Source organism: Pinus tabuliformis, chromosome 4_2 (assembly GCF_031772625.1).
Source record: "Pinus tabuliformis cultivar Carrire ecotype Pingquan chromosome 4_2, CPIR1, whole genome shotgun sequence".
Taxonomy (NCBI): Eukaryota; Viridiplantae; Streptophyta; class Pinopsida; order Pinales; family Pinaceae; genus Pinus; species Pinus tabuliformis.
Genome location: NC_142304.1, coordinates 815980454 through 815997093, shown reverse-complemented (window position 1 = coordinate 815997093; position 16640 = coordinate 815980454).

Below are 16640 nucleotides of genomic sequence, written 5' to 3'. Positions count from 1 at the left end.
TATATCTTGCCCCCTAGGAATCTCTATCACCAAAGCTATGATCTCTGGAGAAATTTGCAAGTTTAGGATTCCAACCTTTGTGCTTGAGCCAGTGAAATGTAGTGCAAACTCCTTTGTCACTTGAGTATGTCCTCCCTGCAATTTTTTACAAAACTTCCAACATCCTACTTTCTTGAAGGCTTCTACAACTGATTTATCTCTGACTAAGACCTCGGTGCTTTCAGGCTCTGTTCTTAAACAATGACCAGACCTGTGACTTTTCTTCTCTTCTGTCATATTTTCTTCTGAATTCCTGTAACAAACCGGCCTCGCTTGAAAACTCTGTTTATCAGCCTTGCTTGCCTATGGTGGTCAGCCTCGCTTGCTTATGGATGAAAGAAACCTTGGTAAGAAATTACCAAAAGCTTACTATTCGAAAAATGATTCTGTTTGAGGGTTTGCATGCAAACTACAATGAGAGACTAGCCAGCCCTTTCGAATTTGAAATTACCTATCATGATGAGCCCTAAATTCAAAATGATGAGTTTTGGATGGCGGCATGCTTAAGAACTGACTCCTAGCTGACACCTAATAATGAAAATTTAATGGAATCTTAACAGATTGATGTGTTGACAAGACTGTTCTATGAATCCATGCTTTTGTAGCACGCAGGGAAAAATGTTACGAAAAGAGTAGCGTTTTCATAGCGCAAAATAAACATTTTACATTATCTGCGCTACGAAAATGTGGTTTCGGGGCTAATTCCAAAAAATTTTCAAAATGGTTTAAGATATGAGTTTCTAAACTGAAAGTGAGACTTATGAGACGTGGAATAAGGTTGTTAGATTTTATTTGGATATGAAAATGAGACCTATGAGACTCCTAACCTATCACCTACTCATTAAAACATCGGATGACTTGACACTCATCTAAGACCAGGATTAGGAAAAATGTAAACTCTTATTTTGGTGATAACACCTCCAATTCGTACGTTGATGATTCTATCCGTCTCTGACTTTTTCAAAGAACACTCACAGGGACTACAATAAAATGGTACATCGAATTACCTCGAGGTACCTACAGTGACTTCAACTCTCTTGCTATGGCTTTCCTCACTCATTTCCAGCTACCAGTTCGCTATGAAACTGGCACCTATCTGCTTATGTCACTTAAGAAATACACTGCGACCCATATCTCCGATCAAATCCATGAATGGAGATGTCGGCGTCGCCTGATCAAGTTTGAAATTGTTGATCAGTTGCTGACAGAATGGTTCACAAAATCATTTGTCAGCCCAATTGCTAGGGACATAGCTATGGGTGGGTGTGTTACTAAGGAGCAAGCCATCGCTCGTGCCCAATATTTAGACCTAGTCTACTCACAATCTGGCACATTATATGAAATGTTACCCAATGCTCCCAGAGCATCATCAGATCTGACGACATCGAAATCTCTGAATAAAGCACCTGTTGATGGAGTGATTGGTTTCGTGTCTCAAACTCCCTCGAAATCTTCTTCAAAGACGAAATCAGTCTTGAACAATGGTTCCAATGATCCCTCTAGGAATTCATTTGGTCCTGGTAAGACCTCTAAGGTTCATGTTGTCGAGTCTACTACAACAGAAGAAACATTTAACAGTAAAAAAAATATCAAAGGTAAGGCCAAAGATGATACCTCGAAACAGGGCCCTCCTAAATCTTTTGCTGGTGATGCTTCTCAAAGAAAGCCAAAGTATCCTTGCCTCATCTATGAGGAGGATCATTACACTAAAGATTTTCCCCGATGATCGGAAGTTAGTCGCTTGCTAAAAGGGACTCTAACTGTCTTAAAAGAACCTTTTCCATCACAACCTACCCAAATGGTAGACCAACCTTAGTCTTCCACTTCCGTAGGTTCCCAAGTGTTTATGATGAATATTCCTATAAATGTGGCTACCAAATCTAAAGATTATCAAACCCCTCTTCCGATGACGGGGAAAGAGAAAGAAAGTACCCCTTCCTCCTCTATCCCATCTACCTCCGGTCCTCTCCATATAGAGAGACCTAGTCTTGATTCCGTTATTCGACCACCCTCTTGAGGTGTGCTGCGAAGGTCCTCGTACAATCCAAACGCTCGAGCCGCTTAGCACTACAACATTGTAGAGGATTTAGCTCAAGCACCATCTACCATTTCTTCGCTCGAGGTCCTTCAAAGTTGTCCCTCTCAGTGGAAAGCATTACTGTCAGCCATTGGAGGTGTTGATCCATCTGATTCCAATCTCATTTGCTTTGATCTAGAAAACCATGTTTCGCGCTTACCCCATCAGATTGCCTTTCTCATTCAAGGGATCATTAATGAAAGATGATTCACATGACTGTCATTGATGAGGGTGCTTCCACCTACATCATGTCTGTGTCTTGTTGGAAGGCCATCATTTCTCCTACCCTAAACCAATCGCCTAACACATTGGACACCTTTGATGGACTCGATTCTCGACCATTTAGTGTCCTTCCTAATATTTACATTACCTTGGAAGGTAAGACAGTAATGTCGAAGTAGAAATTGTTGATGCAAATATTAAATCTTCTACTCAGGTAGAGTTGGACCCATGCTATGAATTTTGTGGCCTCCTTTCTTTTCTGCATGCTCTGTTTTCCTCATCAAGGGAAAATCATCACAGTTGACCAATTTTATTTCATGTTCCTTACGTGAAGAATATTGGTGCTCCATATGAGAGTGTGGGGGTCGGAATTTTCAAAGATCCTGCCTTAATGGGTATTTTTCCTCTCCTGCCTCCGAATGTTTCCTTAGTCAACATAATATTGGTTAAGTCTGAACTTTGGGTCATTCCCCCTCTTGATCAAGTTGATTCATGGGGGGATGTCATGTCGTTAAGCCCCACTGAGATTAATTATGTGGAGATTGTTTTGGCCTAGCCTCGATATCTACTGATCACACTACTTTGAGTATGTCTCTTGATGCGTATTCTCGATCTCCTTGGCTTGGTTCTTCAGATTCTTCCGATCCCTTAATCGAGACTTTTCCTACTAATGAAAGTATCATGGAAATTATGTCTCTCGAGGAAGCACCTTGAAATGATACTCATCATCGTTCCTTGTTCTTACCTAGCCCGGAAGTCATGTCTACCTATCTTGAGAATTTCTCTTCTCATTTCCCAACCCAACCACTTTAGACACCTATCATGACCTATGAAGTCTGGTCGGAAGGGAACATGGGTAATATTACCCAAATGATGCCTATTGACATTTCTGTTAAACCTGGTATCCTTGAACACGTTCATATTAGGGTAACTTGTTCTCCTAATGAGATAAAGTTTTATACTTGCCTTTTTCGAGAGTTTCAAGATTTTTTTACATGGTCGTATGAAGAAATGCCCGTCATTAACCCAAGTATAGTCGTGCACAAAATTCTGACTTATCTTAACACGAAGCCCATTTGTCAACTAATTCGTCTTGTGCACCCGAGAAAAGCAGTTGCCATTGAGGGAGAGGTTGAAAATATTCTTAAAGTTGGATTTATTTATCCTATACCTCTGACAGATTGGATGTCCAAAATTGTACCAGTGACTAAGAAACAAGGCACCATTCGCGTCTGTGTTGATTATCGTGACATTAATCGTGCCTATCTAAAAAAAAATTATCCCACTCCATTTATGGACCAGATTATAGATGAATGTGCCGGGAGTGAAATTTTCTCCTTTATGGATGGTTTTCCAGATTATAACCAGATAAACATTTCACTACCTGATCAACACAAGACATCCTTTATCTATCTGTGGGGGACATTTTCATATAAAAAGCTCCCTTTTGGCCTTAATAATGTTGGGGCTACTTTCCAACGAGCGATGTCTTATGTTTTTCATGACATGAAAAACATCGTTCAGCCTTATCTAGATGATCTTCTATCTCATTTGCATAAGCGCCATGACCATATTGATCACCTTTGACAAATCTTTCTTCGTTGTAGACACTATAACATTTAGCTTAACTCGCATAAGTGTGTCTTATGCATTGAGCTCAGACGAGTTCTCGATTTTATTGTTTCGAAGGATGTTATTCATCTTGATCCTCTCAAATTCGAGGCTATTGTTAATCTACCCCCTCCCTCTTCATTGCATCAATTACAGAGTCTACAAGGGAAAGCGAATTTCCTTCGTCACTTTGTGCCTAACTATGTTGAGCTAGCTTTAGGGTTCACCTAATTACTTAAAAAAGGAACTCTAGTTCTTTGGGATGAGACTGCCCAAAAGTCTTTTGATGACTTGAAAGTTGTCCTCATTAATGCTCCTTTATTGCACCCTCCAAACTATCATCGTGATTATTTCCTCTATCTAGCCACAACTTCTAGCACTATTGCTATGGTACTGGTGCAAGATGACAACGAAGGTCATGAACATGTCATCTATTAACTTAGCCTCAATATCCTCAATACTGAGACCTATTATGCTCATGTCGAGAAATTGGCTTTGGCTGTTGTTTATGTTGTTCAACGCTTTCGGCATTATGTTCTCCTCCGCACTACAACCGTGATTTTTAATTTCAACCCCATGACTTATATTTTTACTTTGCAGTTACTTGGGGGAAAATAATCCAAGTGGATTGTCATCCTCCAGGAATTCGATTTGGTTTTCATTACTACCAAATCGAAGAAATCACTTGTATTTGCTAAGTTGATTTTCTCTTTTCCCTCTACTTCTCTACCTACTGGTGCTAATGAGCAACTCCCTGATGAGACTTTCTTTCTTATTATCACTCTCAATCCTTGGTACGATGATATCATCGTGTATGTCCAAACTTCTACCTTCTGGTTTGTGTTGTCCAAGGATGATGGTTGACACATTTGGCATCAATCCAAACCTTACCGCATCATTGGGGATACTTTATACCACGTTCATGTTGATTCGATTCTTTGTTGATGCTTAACTCTCGATGAGGATGAAAGAGTCTTAAATGACTGCCACTTTGGCACATGTGGTGGTCATTTGTCTGGCTACACCAATGTTCAAAAGATCCTCTGCACTGGCTATTTCTGGTCCTCCATCTTTAAAGATTGCATTCTTGTTGTCCGAAAATGCCATGAGTGCCAAATTTATCAGCAGAAAATGTGTGCCCCACCTGCTCCCCTTCACCCCATTATTACTGTTGGTCCCTTTGCCAAATGGGGCATTGATTTTATGACATGTAACCCTCGTTCAGTCGCGGGGCATGGTTATATTATCGTTGTCATAGATTACTTCACCAAACAAGCTAAAGTGATGCCTACATTTTCAGTGCCTCAAGCCATTGTCACTAACCATGGCTCCCATTTTCACGATTATATGATGGCTGAGCTAACTTCTAAATTGGGCTTACGTCAAGGTGGCTCAACTCTGTATTACCCTGAGACCAACATCCAAGTTGAAGCGGTAAAAAAGCTTTTTGTTACTATGATTTAGCGCACCATTGGGATGCACAAATCCAATTGGCATCTCATGCTTTTTCCAGCTCTATGAGCCTACCAAACCTCAACTAAAGATGCAATTGCATTTACACCTTTTCATCTAGTCTATGGTCTGGAAGCTACCCTACCAATTGAATGTGAAATTCGCTCACTCAAATTGGTTTTCGAATTACTCCTTGATACCTCGCCTCAAGGGGAGCATCTCCTATATTTGGAATGATTGGATGAAACCCACCATCTTGCTGCTTTATTATTGAAGCATAGAAAAAACGAGTTAAATCCCATTTTGATTAGTCAGTATCACCTCATGCTTTTTCTGAGCGTTATTTGATCTTGCTATATGACCAAGCTAATGATAAGTTGGGGGCAGGAAAATTCGAACCCATGTGGCATGGGCCTTATATTATCAAGTGTGTATTACAAAAAGGGGCATATGAGCTAATTGATTATAAGGTTAACCGTTTGGACAAGCCTCGCAATGGGATGTACCTCAAAAAGTATTATGCGTGAGTCATCTCGCATGATTACTTATGTACATAAGTGTGTTATTCATTTTTGTGTAGTTTGGTTTGGTGTGTTTTTTCAAGCAACTTTCCTGCTTATTATGTCTTCACCTGCTTTGCAGATGTCTGTGACTCCTTATGTCAGTTTCGCTGATGGTGCTTGCCATAGTACCCAGAATTTATCATCCGCAGCATGGGCTATTTATGACCCTCATGGTGATTTGATTGATCTTCAAGGTATTTGTTTGGGCCCAACAACTAAAAACATTACTGAATATAGCGTAACTCTTGAACTCTTGTCAGAAGATGTTGCTCTTGACATTCGAGAAATGGTTGTAAACCTTGATTCGCAACTTGTTGTTCTTCAGCTCAATGGGCAATATTCTGTCAGAAACCCTCAATTATTGAGAATGTATTTGTGTATTCGTCTCTTGGAAAGAAATTTTGATTATATTACATATCATCACATTCCTAGGCATATGAATACATTAACAGATGCATTGCCTAATTATGTTTTAGACAGACATTTACGTAATATGTGGAAAACATTGTAGCATTTTAAATAGGAAATATAGCATATATATGTCGATAATGCTTGAGTGTAATACATCAAAATCCAAAAAATAATATATGTGGTCCAAGTACATTCATGGCTCGCAGGCCTCAAAACTATAAATGCTAACTACAGACTACTCTGCGTGATAGTCGTGATAGCATGTTACTACTCACACTACATGATTCAGTAATCGACGGATCCGATTTAACACTCCCAACGTGTGCTGCTGATAACGACGAGGAATGTCGTCGATCCGTGCATACTCTGGAATCCATCTCATCGGGTTATCCATATTTTGAGCGATCTCCTCTTCGTTGTCAACTCCTTCCTAGTAAGGAGCGACCTCGAATTGCCTAGCTACGTGCCTCACATCCTTGCCGGTCTCTCTGGTCCAACATCTGCAATTACAAATTCAAGGTGTCACGAATACATATATTCAAAAACAATAAAAAACCAAAACCAAAATTGTTTTTCTCACCTCCATCATCAAAGTGTTCTCCCTTTGGGAGTGGCATGTCAGGATCACTGCAGAAGTCAATCCCGCTGTATGGCCAATCCTCGACGACAATTAGTTATCATCTAAGCCACACAAAGAAGGAAGGCCTATAAGACGTTTTCTAGCCCCCTCAAGATCTGGACATAAACTTGCTCCATCGAACCATCCTTGGATCTTGTGGTACTGGGGGGTTCACCTCCGCCATCCGATAATGGAACAATGGGATTCATTCCAAGAAGAAGGTTACTAGGATGGAGCCATATCCAAATTGCCTCAAATTCCCTGCTTTGCATTTGGATAGTTTTCGCTTCATGTTTACTTTCATTGCTTCCGCCCAGTTGAAGACAGTGGGTGCCATATAGTCCACAGCATATTGGAAGCAAGATTTGTTGGACTCATGTAGTGCTTGAGCCCCAGCTACTCGATTGATGGTCAAAATTATCACCTTCAATAGAAGATAGTTTATTGTCATAATATTGATCTTGCCACTTGTAGATTTCAGAGCTCTTGGGAAATGTTGGGCAAGTAACATGTTTACGCTCAGCCCAATAGGCCTGCCTCCATATAGTTGGACTAGTTCCCTTCTGTGAGATAGTCCAGTAATGAAATAAATTTTTGAATTCTGCAACTCCAACTCTTGGTCATGAATCATGTTTACCTCTCGTTTGATATCCCATACACTGATCATGTACTACAGTAGTTCAAGTTGAGCCCGTAGGCCTGGTGTTAGAAAGAAATTTAGGAGCCCACAGTTCCTCAATGCGTCAAGACAGTTTGGATCCTCCAATGCCATTTGGTCTATTCTTTCATGTTTGCATTCTTTCCACTCAATCACCATTTTCTCACCTTGATTTTCTTGCAAACACCCCACATTTAACTCAACATCAGTTTTTGAAAATGAAAATTTTGATTTAAAGCATTGAATTTGGGCAAAAATCACAAATTTTTGGTTCTCTACAATGGCACAATTGTTTTTAAAATAGGAGCGCTGATGGCGTGAGACCCAGTGTTAAAATCTGATGATCAGCGCGGTCCCGTGCCAACCATCGGTGATTTTGTTTTGCAAAGAGCCCCTCAAGCCCCCTGCAAAGACAGTTAAATGCTTAAAAAATAAGTATCAATGTGAAGAATAGGGCCATGGATCTTACCTGCAATGAATGGTTCGACGATTGGCTTCCTAGATCCATATAAATCCACTCATGAACATCTAGGGAAAAGTGGGTAAAAAACTGCTCCAATGAGGTAAAAAGTTAAATGGTAAAATATTTTACTTTTGTCTCCTTTTTATAAAATTTTGACAGTGTTTTAGGGTTTTAAAAGTATTTTTTCCACCATTTTTCCTTAGAAATGGATAATGCGTTTACTTCTTGTGCAACAACAGGTGATGGTCAACCAGTGATGATGCAAAACTAGAGTTGTATTTATGCCCTTTTCTCGACTCGTAAAAAAATGGAAATGAAAAGATTGCCGAGTATTTTTCCCCTTTTGACTCGTTAAAGTAAATAAAAATGGGGAGTTTGCTTTAAGCTCTTTTCTGACTCTCAAAACACGAAAAGATTGTCGAGCTCTTGTTGTTTTGACCTCGTAAAAGGTTTTGAAACGTCATTTACCCAGTATACGTTTACTGTTTTTTTGGGCTAGGATAAACTATTTACGAAAAAGGTACTCCTTGGTTGATATGGCCAAGAGGTTCTCTCGAGTATTGTTTTCTACCTTTTTGGGCTCGAGAGACAACTTTACGAAACAAGACCTTTTGGAGTTTTCTTTTCCGTATCTTTTTCAAACTCTCTAAACATGAAAAAGATACTGAGTTTTTCCTTTGTCGAACTCGTTAAAATTTAATGACATCGGATTCATCACCATGATGGACATGAGCTTCTCCTTCCTAGGGCTCATTAATCTTACTAGGTTGTATCCATCCGAAGGATGGACTTATATTACAAGCATATGTTATCCCCTTCAAGCTTGTGATAAAAAATAATTGGGGTACTTGCCACGAATGGTGGGGGAAAATGAATAATTTTTACCAATTGTGTCGGCAGCTTGTCACTCTGGAACATGACACTCTTTTTCTTCATTTCAGGTTGGGATATCCTCACTTCATCATTGACTTTCCTGGGTTTGGGTCATCCACTTTTGCCCTTCCATTTGATCGTTTCCACATCATCAGGACCTCCAATCCTATGGATCCAAAATGTTGCCAAACTCTAGAGTCATGTCACCGATGTGTTCAAGAGTTAATCCTTCTGCAGTTTACACTCATTCCTGATTCTTCTTATCATCCATAATCATTGCATGTCCTTGTCTTGCGTTGATGATGTGGGATACATCATGGCCCTCCTTTGACAAGGTCACTTCCTATTGACTTCAGCTCATTATCCAGGAAGTTGGCTGAGAGACTCCCTTCCAGTACCTTAGAGCTTGCATGCCCTAATGGAAAGTTCTTTGCACTCGACGACAGGTTCTCATCATTGGATTTCGATCGAGTGACTTCACGGGTGTTCAAATTCAATTCCTTATTCGCACTCTGTGAATTGTGTTGTTGGTACCTTGAGAGCCATTATCATTATTTGTGGTTTCTCTCGTGCTTTCTAACAGTTCACATCATTGACCGATAATCAAGCGAATTTCTGGTGTGTTCGACTTCAACACATCTATTCACATGCTAGAATTTGTACTTTGATTGGGTTGTGTTGGAGTGCAAGACCCTAGGCTCAGATTACAAAAGTATAGGTTGCAAGGTGATGTGACATGATCATGCTTATATACATGTCTCTTTCAGATGGATGGTTGTGACCATACCATGAGTCTGTTATATGTGATCCTTCTCATTATTGGATGGCTGTGACCATACCATGGGTTATATATGATCCTTCTTACAAGATGGTTGCACCCATACCTTGGATCCATTTACGTGATCTTTTTTTGGATGGTTGCATCCATACCATGATTCATGTATCTTTTATCAGATATTTCAGTGATGTATATGTATCTATGCTTGCTTGTAGGTTTTTCGATGATAGTTTCTGGTTCCATGCATCTACTCGTAAAGAATTTCACCCTTCACTCTTGTTCAGCCTTCATGCTTTAAGGGCATATGTTACACAACATTTTGTCACTGTCCCTATACTCTTCATTCCTTGATCCTGGAGGACCTCTACAATGAACCTCATGTGTTTTTCTATCATGAAGAACATGTCTTTACATCACCCTTCATTTGCAGAACATTTCCCTCTTACATCATTTCCCAACAATATTCCTTCAAACTCAGTTTTAAAGGTCGGCACTATCCCCCGATTTCTTCCTCGCGCCGATTTGTAGACTTTAACATTGAGCCTAGCACCGGCCAGCACTGGAATCCATCCATTACCCATGCCAATCCTCTTTTGGAAAGTTTTTAAAAATGGAGTCAAAGCTTCCAGGTCTAGAAGCTTCGTGAACGGAAGTTTGGTAAATCGTTAGTCGAGATAGAGTCAAGAGAGATTGTTTTCGCTTCTTTCCCCTATTAAAATGGAACAAACCAAAAGGGATAAGACCTCTCCCATCATAAGAGGATCCATTTCCCCTCTGTTAGGTCCCTATAATACTAGTGATTACCCCATTACTATTGTAGTTGTATCCCTTATTAATATTGTTATGCCCCTGTTGTCCCCATATTGTTATTACTATGCCCCATAGAATCCCTCTATTGTTATTTTTGTGGCTTTATATTATTATTGTTAGGTCGGCTGGGTTATATTGTGACTCCTTAGACTCCTATATATAGAAAGGAGGTTTTGTCATTTGAATCATCCAAGAATTGTTCATTTATATAATGTAAAGGAGGTTTCCCCCTCGAAGAGACTGAATTCTAAGGTGTTGATCTATCTTTTCTATCTTTTTGTGAGCTGGTTTCATAACATTTGGTATCAGAGCTTTGGATTCTAGGGTTTCTCTGCTCCAAGTAGGTCATCGTGGAATTTTCACTATAACTTTTTTTCTGCAATGTTTCATAAGCTAAAAACAAAACCCATTTGAGATGAACTCGCACTAAACCTTGGGTCCAAATTTCAGAGCTTGTTGCACTATATTTGCAGAGATATGATTTGAGGAAGTGGGCCTTTTGCAGACTCCTAAATTACATTCCAAACAAGTGACCTGGGGAAAATAGTCATAACTTTCTCTCTGAGCATCGGATTGAAATTTCGTAAGAAGGTACAGAAAGAGGATGGAATTTAGTTTCTTGTATATATTTTTTAGAGCCAAAGGTCGAAACAATGACTCATGGCACGTCATACAAGTTCGCTCTACTGAACTAGTCTATAATTAGGTCACTGTGGGAGATCTGGCATAACTCTTCCCTGGAGAATCCAATTTGGATCAGACTGGTGGCATTGGAAAGAGGACATAGAGGGCTATTGCAGGTCATAATTTCAGAATTGGATGATCCGAAATTGCAGAGATACATCATATTCAATATCAAGTTCCTACAAAGTGAAAAAAGGTGTGTAGTTTTTGTTAAATTTTTGCATAGGCTTGGTTTGAAAAATTAGTTTGAAGGAATTAAAAGGGCGTAGTAAAGAATTATTATTAGTAATTGATGCCTCGAGGAAAGAAAATGCAAACACCTAGTAAGAAACCTGAAATCTCTAGCATGACTCATGAAGAAGAGGAAGAAATGCAACATGATATATCAAAATTACGAGACCAAGTGCAACAAGTGTCACTTGCACAAAAAGTAACAGAATCTAAGATGGATGGTTTAAAGAAAGATGTAGAAGCTAAGATGGATGGTTTAAAGAAAGGTGTAGAAGCTAAGATGGATTGTTTAAAGAAAGGCGTAGAAGCTAAGATGAATGACGTGGAAGCTAAGATGGACGATTTGAAGATAGATTTGAAGACAAATTTGAAGACAGGCATGGAAGATTTGAAGACAGATTTGACAAAGTTTCTACAAGAAATGCTTACTAATGGTGAAAGGGTAGTAAAGGAAACTCATGATGAGAATAAAAGAAATGTTAATCATGATTTCATAGACTCTAATGTTGGAGCGAAGACTTGCCATATTCCAAAAATCGATATGAGGAAGTTTGATGGCAAGGATCCCGCAACATGGATATTACATATGGAGCAATTTTTTGATCTCAATAATGTGAAAAACACACAAAAGGTGCGTATTTCAACTTTATATTTGGAACCAAATCTGTTTGTGTGGTATCAATGGCTTTGCTCTCATAAACAAATTATCACTTGGGCAATTTTTACGGAAGAATTGACAACACATTATGAGGATACAAAAAGCAACACTTTTTTTAGCCAATTGATAAGTCTCAAACAAAAGGGTTCAATAATGGAGCACATTGAGGAGTTCCAAAAATTGAACATAAGGGTAAAAAATATTCCAGAGGAGCAAAGGATTGATGTGTTCATAGGGACTTTAAAGGATAATATCCAACATGATGTTCACCTTTGGGAACCTGATTCATTAGAATAGGCATTCAGGTTAGCAAGAAAAATGGAACACAAAGTTATGGAAACCAGGAAGCATACTACTCACAACTATAAATATGGAAGTGTTGTTGCCCCTAGTCTTCCACAACCTATAAGGTTGACACCACAACAATTGGAAGAAAAAAGAGCAAAAGGGCTTTTTTACAGTTGTGATAGAAAATACACTAAAGGTCATAAGTGTGCTGAGAAGAAATTATTCTACATAGATTGTGAAGAGGAACAAGAGAGGGAGCAAGAAAGGTCAAAAGAAGAGGATATACTTCAAGAACAAAGCCTATATAAAGAATAAATGAATCTGACCATATCTTGTAATGCATTGGCTGGAATTACCACTCCTCAAACCATCAAGATAGAAGGATAAATCAAGAAGAAAAAGGTAATAGTGTTGATTGATTCAGGAAGTACCCACAACTTTATTCATTGTAAGATAGCAAAAGAATTGAATTGCTTCCTATATCCAACACCAGAGTGTTAAGTGATGGTTGCAAATGGAGGAACGATAAATTTCTCTAGAAAGTGCCATAATATCAATCTATGGGAGAATATGTATTGACTAGCCTAATGCTTTCCATTCCAATGGGAGCTGCTGAAGTTGTACTAGGAGTCCAATGGCTACAATCCTTGGGTACAATAGCTTTTAATTTTCAAGAAATTTTCATGAAATTTTCTACGGAAGGAAAGGAAGTTGAATTAAGGGGTATTGCAAGGAAACTGGGAAAGATAATCAGCTCTAACGGTATGACAAAGCTTCTAAAAAAGGAACAAAGAGGTGTAATTGCACAATTATGTTCTCTAGATGTTTCCACATTGGAATCATCTATTTCTCTAGATCTCCAAAAAGTCTTGGACAGTCATTCCAAGGTATTTGAGACTCCCAAAGGTCTCCCACCTATTCATGATCATGATCATGCTATTCATCTGATTCCAAGAAGTGTTCCTCCAAACATCAGGCTGTACAGATATCCCTATGCCCAAAAGAGTGAAATTGAACGTATGGTTGCAGAAATGCTAAAGGCTGGTATAATTCAACCTAGTCAAAGTTCTTTCTCTACTCCAGTAGTATTGGTGCACAAGAAGGATGGATCATGGCACATGTGTTCGGATTATAGGGAGCTCAACAAGCTCACTATTAAAGATAAGTTTCCCATTCCTGTCATTGATGAATTACTGGATGAATTGCATGGATCAATTTACTTCACCAAGTTGGATCTTCATTCAGGATATCATCAAATCAGAATGAAGACTGAAGACATTCCGAAAACAACATTTAGAACTCATGAGGGTCATTATGAATTTTTGGTCATGCATTTTTTCCTTACCAATGCACCTTCTACATTTCAAGGTTTGATGAATTCCATTTTCAAACCCTTCCTTAGAAAATTTGTGTTAGTATTTTTTGATGATATACTAATCTACAGCAAGTCTTGGAAGGATCATGTTGAACATGTTGACAGGGTGCTACAACTATTGGAGGAGAAACAATTATATGCGAAAAGATCCAAATGTTTCTTTAGAGTACAAGAGGTAGAATATCTGGGTCATATTGTATCTCATGAAGGAGTTAAGGTAGACCCTAGCAAAATTAAAGCCATCAAGGAATGGAAAATCCCCACATCCATAAAGCATCTGCGAGGATTTCTCAGGTTGATAGGGTATTATCGCAAGTTTGTTAAGAATTATGGGAGAATGGCAGCACCTCTAACAACATTATTGAAGAAAGATGCATTTTCATGGACTCTAGAAGCAACAAAGGCCTTTGAACATCTTAAAGAGGCAATGTGCCAAGCACCGATCTTAGCTACACCGGACTTCACAAAAACCTTTATTGTGGAATGTGATGCTTCAGGAAATGGAATTGGTGGTGTTTTAATGCAAGATGAAAGACCCATTGCTTTTGAAAATCATCCAATCAAGGGAAAGTTTTTACATAAAGCTATTTATAAGAAGGAAATGTTGGCAATACTACATGCACTTAAGAAATGGCGACCCTACCTAATGGGAAGACACTTCAAGGTAAAAATAGATCATGATAGCCTTAAATACTTTTTAGAACAAATATTATCCTCCGAAGAGCAACAAAAGTGGGTCACAAAGATGTTGGGTTATGAATTTGAAATCATCTACAAAAATGGGATGCAAAATGTGGTGGCAGATGCACTCTCAAGAAAGGATGAGGACGTGGAAGCATTGTTGTTCGCCTTTTCTATTATCCAACCAGATTGGATAAACAAAGCAAGGGAGGAATGGAAGAATGATGAAGAAGTGTGGGCACTTATTCAAAAGTTACAACAAGATTCCAATACATCTGATACATTTAGCTGGCAAAAGGATTCATTATGGTACAAAGATCGCTTATACCTCTATAAGAATTCCCAACTCAAAAAAAAGATTCTTATGGAATTGCACACTTCTCCCTTAGGAGGGCACTCAGGATTTTTAAAAACTTACCACATGGTTAAGAAGGATTTTTTTTGGGATGGCCTTAAATAGGATATTCAAAAGTTTGTGGTGGAATGTTTGGTTTGCCAACAAAATAAAGTTGAAACAATTAAGACCCTGGGTCTATTACAACCTTTATCCATTGCAAGCCAATGTTGGGAGGAGGTTTCAATGGACTTTATCACAGGTTTACCCAAGGCTGAGGGAAAGAGTGTCATCATGGTGGTAGTTGACAGACTTACCAAGTATGCACACTTTTGTGCATTATCACATCCATTTAGAGCCAGTACAGTTTCTACTGCATTTATGGAAACAATTCAAAAGCTACATGGAAACCCAAAGATTATTGTAAGTGATAGAGATCCCATTTTCACTTGAAATTTTTGGACAGAATTATTTTGTTGTCTTGGTACTCATTTAGCTCATAACTCATCTTATCATCCTCAATCTGATGGGAAAACTGAGATAGTAAACAAATGTTTGGAAGGATATCTTCGTTGCTTTGTATCTGATAAACAGACACAATGGGTCAAATGGTTGCCTCTGGCTGAATGGTGGTATAACATTGCCTTCCATACAGCAACAAAAATGACCCCATTTATGGCACTTTATGGATATCAGCCACCATCCATCACATCATATTTAAGAGAAAATTCTAAGGTTCAAGCAGTGGAAGATCACATCGAACATCAACAACAAGTCCTCCAACTCTTAAAGGATAACCTCATGTCAGCACAGTATAGAATGAAACAACAGACAAATCAGCATTGCAACGAAAGAAGTTTTGATGTAGGTGATTGGGTATTCCTACGGCTACAACCATATAAACAAATGTCCCTCAATCAAGCTAAGAAGAATAATAAATTATCACCAAAGTATTATGGTTCGTACAAGGTGTTGCAAAAGATTGGTACTATGGCATACAAATTGGAGCTTCCTGCAGCTTCTTGAGTGCACCCAGTTTTCCATGTTTCATGTTTAAAGAAGGTTATAGGTGACAAGCTCCCAATTCAAACAATATTGCTAGAACTTAACGAGGAAGGAAAAATTATATTGGAACCGGAAGCAGTCACAGAAACAAGAACTTGACAGCTACGAAATCGATCAATTTTGGAGTATCTCATCAAGTGGAAGAACTTATCCGCTGAAGATTCCACATGGGAGGATGAGAATTTTATACAGAACCATCCAGAACTACTCAAGCGTTGAGGACAACACTTTTTTGAAGGAGAGGGGCATGTTAGGTCCCTATAATACTAGTGATTACCCCATTACTATTGTAGTTGTATCCCTTATTAATATTGTTGTGCCCCTATTGTCCCCCTATTGTTATTACTGTGCCCCATAGAATCCCTCTATTTTTATTTTTGTGGCTTTATATTATTATTGTTAGGTCGGTTGGGTTATATTGTGACTCCTTAGACTCCTATATATAGAAAGGAGGTTTTGTCATTTGAATCATCCAAGAATTTTTCATTTATGTAATGTAAAGGAGGTTTCCCCCTCGAAGAGGCTGAATTCTAAGGCGTTGATCTATCTTTTCTATCTTTTTGTGAGCTGGTTTCATAACACCCTCACTCAAGCTATATAAACTTCTTCTATTCCAACCTCAGCTAGCTAAGGAAAGGGCTAGAATAATTTGCAAAATCTTGATAGCCAAAACAACTCTTGATAGCCTTAGCCTTCTAGTTTATGTTTGTAAAGGGAGAATAAGCTTGTAGTTTATTTGGTTTGGAGC